The following is a 14,241-nucleotide window of genomic DNA, read 5'->3' as shown; positions in this document are numbered from 1 at the left end:
ATGCCAGTTTAATAATACAAATCAAAGTTAATCTAAGATATCTAACACTTCATCTCCACTAATTTCTTTAGTTGTCTTCAAACCTCCGGCATTAATTTTGGATGCTCCACAACAACCTGCAACAAAAGGTTAGTTTCCTTGAAATATTTATCTATAGAGTATTAGGTCCACATAATCCACATATTTGTCCTTCAAATAATGCACATAAATAGTGAATAGTGTCACTTAGAGTCATAGACTCATTTGGACATTTGGTAAGGTTGACTAATGAACTTAATACTCCAAGGGTATTAAGCCTCCTAGGTTTAAAATGATGCATGTCCTTACAAGGTTTTGGTTTTCGCTCTACCTAGGTAGACTAAGAATAGTTTTCCTATGACACAAGGCCAATCCAACTAAAGGGGTAATTTAGTAGTGCACGGGCGCAAACTGCGAAACCGCTTTAAGTGTGTGAATATGTGTGAGTTTTCCAGGAGTAGAAGAAATATGAGCGGAATGCCAATTTAAGGAAAGCAATAACATACATATTACATAGAAAATTTACATAAGGAATAAAATAAAAACAACCAAAAGCATATAAGGAAAAAGCAATAATAAAGGCAAAAAAAGAAAATCAAACAAAATATCCAACAAATTAACTATTAACCTAAGTTGTTATGGTTAAGAACCTAAAGTCCCCAGCGGAGTCGCCAAGCTGTCACACCCCATTTTAACCCGGGTCAAAATTAGGAAGTATGACGTATTGGTGATTCCTATTTATTTTATTTAAGGAGTCGCCACCTAATTAATTTAACGGTGAATTAGGACACCTAGATGTTAACTAAGGTAAAGTTAAAACTAAACCTCCGTTAATAGTCTGCTCAACCAATGTGATTCCAGGTAAGGGCTCTATATTATCCTAAAGGGAAGGTGTTAGGCATCCTTTAGAATCCGTTAACTACGGTTATCCGGCCAAACTTAGGTTAATTAATATAGACTAAGCGCAAATATAATATTAAGAGAATAATTTATAAATTATTGCTAAGATCTTAAAAGAAAAAAAATGTAATAATACTATTTAAAATAATACTTATAAATATTACTAAGGCTTTAAATGAGAAATATTAGCTAGAATAAGACTGATAGAAAATATGATAATTTATATAGAAAGGAAATTTCAAATGCCGCTTAGCAAAAGAAGATTTGAAATGCTAAATAACACTTAAAGATATGTTGATATGATTTTAAATGCTAATACTATTTCAAAATATAAAAAAAAAAAAAAAAACTTGTAAAAGATAATTTGCATATGAGTAATAGTTTTAATATAAGACTTCGCAAATTTGAACTTTGAATAAGATAATGTGATATGTTTAATTAAATGCATGATTGATTCGAACTTGAAGAGTTATTTATGAATATACTTGAGTTTATATTTACGTATTAGTGACGTTTGGAAACGTTTATGATGAAAGTATGATTCCTTTTACTTAAAATATATAGTCATGCCATTTTGCAAATCAATCATTCTCAAATGAAAATTATTAGACATTTAGCATGAAAAAGAAGAGAAATAAACTAATGGGATGAATTGTTAGTCTTTCTTAAACTAAATTACCCATTACTAAACTAAGCCCACTAATACACTAAAGTTCAGCTAATTTAAGAAAATAGAGCGGGATAAAGGATTAGTTACATAACACAAGTTAAATGCACAAAATAAAATAAAAGAGGTAAAAAAAATATCGAATGGGCCAGCCCATTTGGGAACTGCTGGACCTATTTGCTGTTGTACGGGCCAAGGCCCAAATATTTTTTGTTTTCTTTGCTGCGGATAGGCCTGATGGGAAAATGACCCGAGAATATTATGTTGGGCTTTTAGCCCAACCCCGAATGTGGGAAAGGAGACGAATCCCTTGGACTCGTAGGCGGAGTTCATGCAAAAAATGAAAGTAAAAGATTAGTATACAATCAATAAGGTTAAACAAAAGAAATACAAACTGAAAATAGCCCAGTAGACAATATATACTAGGTATATTTAAGCATACTTATATACATACTTCGAATGAAGTATGCTCGCAACAATGCACAAATTTAAACATTGTATTGGCAATGGACTGTATTAGGGATCTGCCAACACATGTTTCGCCCCCATGAAGATTCACATAATATGGACTAAGTATATTCACTATATCCAACCATACAGCAGTCACGCAGACAAAAATATGCTAAGGCAAAGATTATGCCCAACAGCAGTAGCGAACAGAAGCTCACAATTTCATGTAGGAGGCACACAACAACAGTCAAGTATACATTAGATGTATCAGCTCTTTTAGTTCTCAGATGGGCTCAAATCAATTTAAATGAAAGGAAGCATAGCACAATTGCCTTAAGACTCTCAAACGTATTACTGTTTTTTTTTACGGCTAATTCATGCAAGGTCACCTTTATTCATTAGAGTCCCAAAGCTCACATGATAATGCGCTAACGACAAAGATCAGAACCAAGGAAACATATTAGCATTCAAATATAGTTTGGGAGGAAGAAAGTGTTATGCTTCAATAAACGACTGCTGTAAACTTGAGTAGTTAAACTACTTAGCAAGAAACCAAGGTTAACTCCTATTCAGACCAACATTTCCATGAAAACAAGGAAATCCTTTAAGCTCTTTGCTTATGCTCCAGAGATATTATTCATTCTTATACAAATAGCACACCATCAAATCATACAGAGCTCTTCATAAGAAAATTAAACCCCATGCTCTATATGGATTAATCTAATTAAATTAAAGCCATCTGAATAGACAGGGAGTTCTTTGAGAAGGAAAAGATAATGGAAAGATCCATAGAAGAACTGATTGAAAGCATAATAAAAAATGGCTAAACATGATAAGATTACATCAACATAGTGTAGAAGGAAACCTAGACAAAAGACATGATTTTATCTTTGAGGTACTTCCTTAATCCTTCCTGAATTCAATCAAAAATGCTGGGATATACCGAATTTGAAAATAAAATAAAAATGCATCCAACCGATATCCAAGACAGAGTTGAAAGGAAAATGCAGCATTGGAAATGAGTTCCTATTTTAACATGGATAGGTAATTCCAGTAAAAAGGAAGTAATCTGATTCAAAAATTACAAAAAAACACACAAATCACTGTCATGGATATTTACTATAAAACAAATCATATCTCACTGTAGACAAGCTTTTATCTTTTCCATATTCAGTGTAGAAGAAGTGATGGAACCTCATAACCGTTCTAATCAGGGAGAAAACACAACAATACACTCTTATCCATACAGTACCTAGAGGACACAATTGAAAGAGAATGAAGACAAGAGTGTTCAGTTAAGAAGTAATTAAATCTAGTGACTGATTAAGGTTTTTTAAAAAAAGGAACAATTGCTTAAAGTCTTAATCATGTTCATGTTAGCATGTGGCTTATTAATTAACACCTTTGTTTCAAATAACCAAGGAGGCAATAAACTTAATGAAAACATATATTCCCGTTGAGAAAGTACTTCAAATTTATCCAGTTAATTTAAATTTTAATGGGAAATCTATAAAACAAGAGAGTATATTATTCCACAGTTACCTATCAAAATCAACATTTTCATTACTAAATAAAAAGCATCTAACAAACCCATATTTTCTATTCAAGTAAAGACTCTAACATTTGGATATTAGCACACTTAACCCTTCTTCTATTTTTTCTAAAATAGACAAATAGGCAGCATATGTTGAGACCAAACAAAAAAAAAAAACACACAATCATATTTTTTCTGATTCTAATTAGGGAACAAGCAGAGGAAAAAATAAAACGATTTAGTTTTCTAAACTCATGGCTTCATATGCTCAACAAAGTTAAAGGAGAACAGAAATACAATACTGCATAAGGGTTCAATTATACAGAGGCATGAACATTCAATATACTCACATGAACTACATACAGACACAAACATGCTAATAAAACTAAAATTAGCTGAAACTGAATTAAGGCATGAACAGATAGGTTCTGCTACTACTTAGACTGGAAACTAACCCACATTGAACATGAATATTTAAACATTTTCACTACTAAAACGAAACTAAACTAATTAAAATAGGAATATGTGTAACGCTACTAAATTAAGCTAAACAGAACACAAGCCAACTGAGACGACAATCTTGAATGAATACATCAACACCTACTGAGCTATGAGACCAAAATTAATTGACCAAAGAAAAGTTGCTCACATACTTAAGCCAAACTAAACCAAATTGTCATACTTAACCATACAAACAGATCAACACAGAAAACCTGCAAACCAACTTGTTTGTCTAACAAAATTCGCTTAACTAAACTAAAATATTCTAATCCCAGAATAACAACCAAAATAACACAAAGCAACAGCGAATGCGAAAATAAAAAAAAATAGAGAATTACCTTATTCGGGTGCAGCGAAATGAGGCGAAGGTTTCGATATCTACCTCGAAGACTATTGAGCCAGAGTTTGCGATGCTCGAATTCACAACAACAAACAAAGAACACAAAAAACAGGAAACAAATATTCTAATATTTTGGACTCGATGTTTTCAAATTAGCACAACCACTGCAAATTTGTTATTTTTAGGGGGGTTTCGGATGACTGAGAGAGCTCTATTTCCAGGGGATTTCTCCGTTTCTAAAGCTTTGATTCTTAGGGGGTTTCACCAAAAATCCTTTACTTCTTGAGGTAACTTCGTGAACCCGAAAAATCCCCCTCTCAACTGATTTGGAGATGGATATTTATAAAGCGATTTAGGGTTTCTTGTGACGAAAAGAGAGAGAGGAGCGGGGGGAGACAAGGGAAAGTGGGGAACAGAGAGAAGTGGGAGCGGGTGTGGGCGGCGGTGGTGGGGAACAGGAACGAGTGGGGGGAAGCAGAGGAGAGGGAAGAAAGGGAAGGAGAGAGAGAGAGGCGAAGGAGGCGGCGATGAGGGTGAAGGGGAAAGAAAGAGAAGGAAAGGGTTTTAGGGTAAAAGAATAAGGAAATGGGGTTGGACCGGGTTGGGTAACGTGGGTAATGGGCTGGATCAATTTTTGGGCTGGGTATTAAATGAATGGGCTGGTCCGAAGTGTTGGTTAATTATTTGGGCTAGGATGAATTAAATTGGGCTGGTAAATTAAAATGTGGACTGATTTATGAATTGGTCCGAAAATAGTATGGGTTGATTGGGCTACTGCGTTTAAATAAAGACCTACTTAAATAACTTGCGTTAAAATATTACGTAACATAAAATATGCAATTATTAGTGCTCAGATAAAAAATGGCGTTGTAATAGCCGTGCAATAATATTTCTAAAATCCACAGTAAATAAACACTATTATTTAATTATGCAAAGATAAATGCTATGCGTGTGCGTAAGCTGGTAAAATACCGAAATGATAAAAATTGTGAATTATAATAATATTGGTAACATAATAATAATAATAATAATAATAATAATAATAATAATAAATAATAATAATAATAATAATAATAATAATAATAATAATAATAATAATAATGGCTAGTAACTGTAATAGAATAATGAAACGTCGGTATTGATAAGAGGCTAGTAATTATAGTAAAATAATATATATTATTTTATTATTATTATTTTTTCAAAATATTAGAAGCGCAAATAGGTATTTCGGAGGAGAGGCGGGACAAAATTGGGTGTCAACAGTAGTCAGCTTGTCTTTCAGCAACTGGAAACTTTGCTCACAAGCATCAGTCCACTGGAACTTAGCTGCCTTCTGAATTAGCCTCGTTAAAGGCATTGAAATCGAGGCAAACTTTTCTACGAATCTCCTATAATATCCTGCTAGCCCTAGAAAACTGCGTACCTCAGTAGGTGTCGTAGATCTAGGCCAAGTCTTTACAGCCTCAATCTTCTGTGTATCTATCCGAATACCATCAGCTCCAATAATATGCCCCAAGAATATTACTGAAGTCAACCAGAATTCGCATTTAGAAAACTTAGCATACAACTTCTGGTGCTGGAGCACCCTAAGTACCGTCCTCAAATGATCTGCATGCTCCCCTTCTAAACGTGAATAGACCAGAATATCATCGATAAATACAATCACGAACATATCTAGGAATGGTTTGAACACTCGGTTCATCAAATCCATAAATACTGCTGGAGCATTGGTTAGCCCAAAAGACATCACTCTAAACTCATAATGCCTGTATCGGGTCCTGAATGCAGTCTTCAGAATATCTGCCTCCTTTACCCGCACCTGATGATAGCCTGACCGTAAGTCTATCTTCGAAAAACACTTAGCACCCTGCAACTGTTCAAATAGATCATCAATCCTGGGGAGGGGATATCTATTCTTTATTGTTACTTTATTCAGCTGCCTATAATCAATACACATCCGCAACAACCCATCTTTCTTTCTCACAAATAGTACCGGTGCCCTCCAAGGTGATGTGCTAGGCCTGATGAATCCCTTTTCTAACAAGTCCCTCAGTTGCTCATTTAACTCCTTCAGCTCTGCAGGTGCCATTCTATAAGGAGGAATAAATATGGGCTGAGTATCTGGCAATACGTCTATAGTAAACTCTATCTCCCGTTCAGGAGGAAGACCTGGAAGTTCATCTGGGAATACAGTTGGAAATTCATTAACTATCGGGACTAACTGAAGAGTCGGTACCTCTGCTTTTAGGTCATGCACACGAACCAGATGATAAATATAACCTTTTCTAACCATCTTCCTTGCCGCGAGGTATGAAATAAACTTACCCCTTGGCGATGCCGCATCCCCTATCCATTCTATGATTGGCTCTCCTGGGAACTAAAATCGAACTATCTTTTCCCTACAATCAACGTTAGCATAACGGAATCTAACCAATCCATACCCATAATAACATCAAATTCAGTCATATCTAACTCTATCAGATCTGCCGTGGTATGACGACTATATATAACCACCGAACAATCTCTAAACACTTGCTTTGCTATGACAGAATCTCCTACCGGTGTAGCTACCTCAAATGGTTCTATCAACTCTGGTTCTATTTCGATTCTACTAGCAACAAAGAGAGATATATATGACAAGGTGGAGCCTGGATCTATCAATGCATATACGTCCCGAGAGAAAATCCATAATATACCTGTAACCACATTCTGTGACGCCTCTTGATCCTGCTTACTAACCAAGGCATATATACGGTTTGAAGGACCGCTCGAACTGGAAGCTCGGCCAGGACCTCTACCACGGCCTGCTGGTGTCTGAATACCCTGCCCCATAGGGCGCATAGCTATAGAAGAAGATGAACCAGCAACCGACCCAGTAGGCTGAGCCACACCACCTGTACCATCTCCATAAGGACACTCTCTCTTTATATGGCCCTGACGACCGCAAGAAAAATGTCACGACCCAACTAGGGGCAGCGACGGGTACCCGATACTTGTACCGAGCACCCCTTATCTTGTATCGTACTTTTACTACTAGGTGGGCCGTATAGACTATACCGTATCTTTTTTTTTCTGTTGCTTAACGCTAACATTAATGGCATAATTGTAGACATGGACTTATAAACTTTGCTAGCACATTATACAACGACGAGGACCACAAAAGTACAAAACATCTGACTGTACATATCTGTCTACGAGCCTCTAAACAAAGTACATCTACATATACAAGGAGGACCGGTTCTACCGTGCCCGAATATGTACACAAAAGTAGTACCAAGAAACTGAGGCTCCGGAACAACTGGAGCGCTGCCACAGTACTGCTGATGGAGCTTCTAAGAGTCAAATCTGTCTACCTGTTGACCTGCGCGGCATGAAACGCAGCGTCCACAAGAAGGGACGTCAGTACGAGTAATGTACCGAGTATGTAAGGCATGAATAATAACATAAAAGAGATATAGCGCATGTCATGAAGTAGAAACACAGCCTGTACATATAAGTGCACGTTGGCGGATACCATGCATGCTTAGCGCTGCGGAACGTGCAGCTCGATCCATATGTGCATATACTATAACGTATTGCTGCGGCACGTGCAGCCCGATCCATATACATATAATACTTTGCTTTCTTGGACAACATTTCTTTTCATATATATATAACATAGAACATATCATATTGCCGAGGCGTCGGCTCCGATCCATTTAACCATATATCCCGCGTCCGGGCATCCCGCGTCCGGGACGATATCATGTACCATACTCCAACTGATCAGGTGGCTATGCGTCTATAGCGCCTTCTCTTTCCCAATCTTCCCCATATACATGTACATATACTTATCGTTCGATAAACGAAACAATTAAGAAAATCCGGGAATAACGGGCCCACCTCGGGTCAAATGAGGTGGCGTACACGATTTACATACGTTACATTTCATGACGTCACTTGTGAGAGTTTTAAGGTAGTCGGGTCCTATTTGTGCAAGTTCTAGATGTTTAGGCAATTTTTCAACATTTCATACAATATTTAATTCAATTCTACTGAATGAAAAGGGGAAACTTTGGGTGCGGATTTCGGAGAATAGAGTTGTCCCCGAGGCTCGTATCCAACTTATTACGTTTAAGACATGCCATAGAAGGAAGGGTGAATCCTTACATACCTTTTCCGATTCATACACGTCTCCAAAATCAAGTTTCAAGTTCGCCAAAATCTACAATTTGGTCACAATTACCAAATGTTAATTGTAAAGCTTTAAGATTTCAATCTTAACCAATACTTGTCTACAAAAACTTGGGCAACATCTCCTCTATAAATACACCATCCCCAAAATTCAACTTAGCCAATTTTTTTAATCAATATCAATCCGGGAATTCAACCCGGCCAAACTATCAACACAATGACAACAACCATGACTACAAAACACAATATAACACAACTAGTCTTCTTTCCAACACAATGCAATAGTTTTCATTCCAACTTCACATTTCCAAACCAATCTCAATGCTTTTACATTCATTACTAATCAAGATCATTACAATATAATTCGGAAGCATTTCATATCATTTCTACCAAATATTCACAAGATATACAAACTTTCCACCAAAACCATAATCCATCCAAAACTTCAAATCTTCAATCTACATATTCATAACATATTTCCATCTTCCAATTTCATCAACCATAATCATAATTTGCACCTTAATAATTTCATTTTCATAATTACATAAATCTACCATAAAATCACAAAACTTCTCATAACCACTTAACAACCAATCTTTCATGCCAATATGGACTATTATCCTTCCAAATTCACCAACTAACATAATAATTCACATTTAAAACTCCACTTCTATAATTACATAAAAACTTCATTAAAATCATATAATTTCCTATAACTATTCCCAATAATTTTCCATGCCAACTTGAACCATTTTCTTCCATTTCCAATATAAATTTCACCATAACCACAACTATAATACAACATAAAATTCAACTCATATTATTTATACAACAATATACATATATGTCCACTTACATATATGCACACCCACTTTGTAAACTTCCATATTTCCATAAATTCTACTCATTTCTACATACTACAACATAAACCAACCTTCATAATATAATAAAAAGGGATTAATTCTTACCTTTTTCTACAATCTTCTTCACTTGACCAAGTTGTCAACTTGAAGAAACAAGTGTTCTTCCTTCCAAAATAATTACACCAAGTTGTAAAGGACCCTTTAATTGGTAGAAAATGATTTTTGAAAAAAAAAAATTATTTTTTTTTTTTGGTCTAGAGCTTGGCCGAAAATGGCCTTCTTATTCTTGCTCTTCTTTCTCTTGTTTCTCTCTTTCTCAATTGTCTTGAAACTTCTAAATGTTTCAAGACAATTTAATGATCCTTTATATTAATTATCACATGGGAAATTTATTAATTTTGTGGGCTTGGGCCATAAGATGCTCGGCCACCCCTCAGATCACCCGAAAACGTTTTCTTAAAAATATTCGTTTGGAGGACTTCCACTTTGATTTGGCCCAAGGGTCCTTCTTGAGTTGTGTTTAACTTCACATATGTGATTCATATGACTTTTCAGATGTCCCAAAAAAATCTCGATGTGTGGGCCCCACCTCAGCAAATAATCTGACGTTCAAAAATACGGGATATAACAAAAAACAAGCACCTGTAGCAAGACGGCATTCCCCAAGATGAAGCCTACCACACCGAGAACACCGAGGCAAAGGTGGCCTCGATTGACTCGAACCCCTGTTCATCTGTGAACCTGATGCCTTGGAGCTCTAACCGGCTCCTGAATACCCTGTGCTGTCAAATCTCCTACCTGTAAATTGTGGGGGTGCACTCCGTGCTGGATGGGAAGAATATCTACTATGCTGCTGAGGCTGCCTGCCTCGAAACTCACCAGGATAACCAGCCGATCTAGCCTTCTTATGCTGGCCTCTATCATAATCTCTATCCGGCTGACGTCTTCTGTGTCGATCCTCTACCCCCTGTGCACATGCCTGTACCCGAACAATATTCATACCTGGCTGAAGAGCCACTGCCATAAAGCCATCAATCAAATAACGATCCAGTCCCATCACATAACGATGCACTCTATCAGCCATATCAAGTACAATAGTAGGCGCATATCTAGCCAACGAATCAAACTCAAGACTATACTCTCGAACGCTCCTGCCACTCTGCCTAAAATGTAAGAATATATCAACTCTAGCTCGCCTCATCTCTGGAGGCAGGAAGTGGCCAAGGAAGGCCTCCACAAACTCATCCCATACTGCTAGAGGAGCACCCTCGCCCCTGGACAACTCCCAAGACTCATACCAATTAACAGCTACATCCCGCAACCGATACGAAGCCAACTCAACAGACTCAGTCTCAGAAGCCTTGATTATCCTCAATGTACGCTGCATCTGCCGGATAAACTCCTGCGGATCATCCTCTGGCTTTGACCCGAAAAACTCTGAAGGATTACAACTTAAGAAGTCACGAGCCCTCAAACTATCAGATTTATCCGCATGGTCAACTCCTATTCCATGCTTGCGTGCCTGCCCTGCTACTAATCTGGTCAGCAGCTGAACTGCATCTCTCATGGCCCTATCCTCCGCTCCCGGCTGAGGAGCTGGAGGCTCAGGTACTGGGGCCTTGTGAGCTGGCGGTGGTGCTTCCCCCTGAACTGGAGTTGCTGCTGCTCTAAGTTCCTCTGGAGGTGGCGGTGTAGCAGAACTCGCCGACTGGAGTACAATCTCGGGCATAGACTGGGCACGGGCCCTAGTAACTCTCCGAGTCTGGCTAGTATCTCCTGCTACCGATTTGCCCTTCTGGGCAGCTGTCGCTTTCTTTGGAGGCATAGATGTAAACATAATAATCTGTTAGGAAGGGATTATCTTGATAATATAGCTCTATCGCACAATCTAGAGTAAGAAGGAAAGGTAACATCCTAAATGTCCTGTAGCTTCCTGTTTATAGATGTGGTGCACAACACACCGATAAACAAGACACTACTAGACACGGTCTGTAGACACTCCAAGGATGAACTGCTCTGATACCACTTTTGTCATGACCCAACCCCATGGGCCATGACAAGTGCCCGAGCTGGACACTCGTATACGAACCTGTTAGATATAGTCAAACTGAAACTAAGGACGGACTGAAAAACTTGTAAAAGCAACTAAAGATTCATAACGCCATATATCATAGTAAACCTGTCACCTGAGGAGTCACAGCTGACCAAAGCATAACACAATACGCAAGCCGACAAGGCTACCACTATATACGGGAAGGTCCAAAACAAACCATATCGACACAGCTGACCAAAACCTATATACAACTCACATATGTCTACAGACCTCTAAGAGTATAAGAGTGAAATATGACGAGACAGGGCCCCGCCGTACCCCTGGATATGCAGAAGTCTATATCAAAAGATCTGTACCAAAACAGTCTAAGCTCCGGAACAATGGAGCTCTCCAAACCAGTTGAGCTGAAGTCCTAGGCTAGAGGATGACCAAACCGAGTGTCTGTACCTGCGGGCATGAAACGCATCCCCCAAAGAAAGGGGGTCAGTACGAGATATGTACTGAGTATATAAAGCATGAAATACAATAAAGAAGATCATGACTGAATAAAAGATTACAGAAGACAAGTATAACAATCAAAGATGCCAACGTACTTGTGCCTTATGAAATGAAAATCATGCATAGCTATGTCATCTACCATTCCCGGCCCATTATGGGACTCGGTGAATAAAGTCGTATACATGTATACCATACCCGGCCCATCATGGGATTCGGTGCCATAATCACATCATATATATATATATATATATATATATATCACTAGAGGGCCGAGTACGGTATATATATATATATATACCGTACTCGGCCCTCTAGTGAGGGACTCAGTGAACAATGCAGTGAAACTGTGCACGAAAACATACCCGGCCCGGGACTCGGTGAAAGATATATTAACAGCATGCACGAGCAGAGTAGTGAGCAACCATATGCAAACTAAATCATTATCTGAGACTCAATAGAATAAGTAGAATGAACTAACACTTGAATATCAAAGACAACAGTCATGTCAAGTACCCCTCGAATGTCACTATGGATTATATCAAATAGAACTTCAAGAATCATAGACATGTATCAAGACATAATGAAATAGGTTCTGGAAATCAAGAACATTAGCCATCCTAGTGTCTCTAAGAATAGGAGTTTCTTTGGAGCTTATATATTCGTTGTCTGTTTGTCTCACATAGATCTTGCCAAAAAGAAAGAAAGGATAGCTTTACATACCTTACGTCGTCCTAGGAACTCAACTTAATCACGAACTTTCCACAATTAGTATGCCGAACCTATAACCATAGGAATACGTACACAACTTTAGAGGGCTTTCGTATATCGTGTACATCAATGATGATTCGGTTCGAAAATGAAACAGACAGCATTTCCCCTAATATTTAACAACCACCACTCAATCAACAAAACCAACAACAACGACAACAACCCAATAACCTCTTTTAATCCCTTTTTCAACTCAAATCATCAACATCTAAGATTATACACCAAACAGACCAACATACGCTTCGTATACGATACCTTATCTACTTCTTTCTTCCAAATTTATGAGCCATATCAACAACACATATACGTACTTACAACTATATTTTCATCCCTTCAACACAACAAGAACAACCCACAACCTCATGAACATCTAATCCAATTCATATCCCAACCATTCCATATAAACAACTACAATTTTATATATCAAGATTCCTTCACTTTTAGAACACAATCCATAACAATAATAACAATAACAACAATCAAACCTAATCCACCATTATTAAATTAAGACAACTCCAATTCAGTCCAATTTACAATACTAACGTAATCATGCAATTTTCTTACTTCCAATTTTGCCTAATACAAATTAATCTCTCCATTACCACATCATTAACTCCAAATACATTACAAGAAAAGAAATCTTACCTCAAATTAGTTAGGACAGATCCTACAATCAGTTGCACCAATTGCACCACTTCTTCTTCTTCAATTTAAATTCTAACTTTGCTGCTCCTTTAAATGCTTAAAACAACTCTAGGGAAATTAATTTTTTTCTTCCTTCAAAACCTTGAGCTTAGCCGTGAGCTGCCATGGCTGTATGCTTCTTTCTTTCAATTGGATTGAAGATGGAAATAAGGTGTATGGCTAAATAGTTAGTCATCACTTATGAATTTATATGCTGCCTACCATGTTGACACGTGCCCCACTTAGCATGTGATGATTCATGATCAGATTTTCAATTAACATGCTTGGTGGGGCCCACTTGATACACTAATTAGGCTAATTAATCATTAATCCCCACTTAATAATCTAATCAGGGTTAATTAATCCCTAATCTTCACTAATGTTACCATACTAATAGTAATTAATTAGCAAATCGTGCACCTATTAAAATCGGGATTAAAACGTCCTTGTCTCATATCTCAAAAATAATCTTGTCCTTGGACTTATGTCGATTAGCTTACGAATAATCCAACGCACAAAAATACGGGATATAACACAAACCCCATGACCTGCCCTACAGAAAGGCGGCAAACCATCTAATATAGCAGCGTACGGCGTCCATATAAATAGCTGCATAACATATAATTACAAATCAGTGATCACCAAGTAGAAAAGACGTTTAATTAAATTATTAATGTTAATTTAAATAGTTTTACTGCATCATCCGTCATGTGATCAAGCTGGTCCCGGAATGGAAGAATACTGTGGTGCGTATCCACATCCCGGTCAAAACCCGCTGTCCACCTCCTCGCA

The 14,241-nt window shown here is 37.5% G+C and overlaps 1 long non-coding RNA gene across 1 annotated transcript; it reads right to left on the bottom strand.

Annotated features, from left to right (window-relative positions):
• Positions 1-7,649: 7,649 nt before the first annotated feature.
• On the bottom strand, positions 7,650-9,839 carry LOC132613079 (uncharacterized). Its single transcript, XR_009571944.1, has 3 exons — positions 9,552-9,839; positions 8,564-8,614; positions 7,650-7,771 (listed from the first exon to the last, which is right to left on the bottom strand). It is a non-coding gene; the product is annotated as an uncharacterized LOC132613079 (long non-coding RNA).
• Between the last annotated feature and the right edge of the window lie 4,402 nt (positions 9,840-14,241).

Source organism: Lycium barbarum, chromosome 1 (assembly GCF_019175385.1).
Source record: "Lycium barbarum isolate Lr01 chromosome 1, ASM1917538v2, whole genome shotgun sequence".
Taxonomy (NCBI): domain Eukaryota; kingdom Viridiplantae; phylum Streptophyta; class Magnoliopsida; order Solanales; family Solanaceae; genus Lycium; species Lycium barbarum.
The sequence above is the reverse complement of the archived record's forward strand: the minus strand, read 5'-3'. Positions and strand labels throughout refer to the sequence as shown.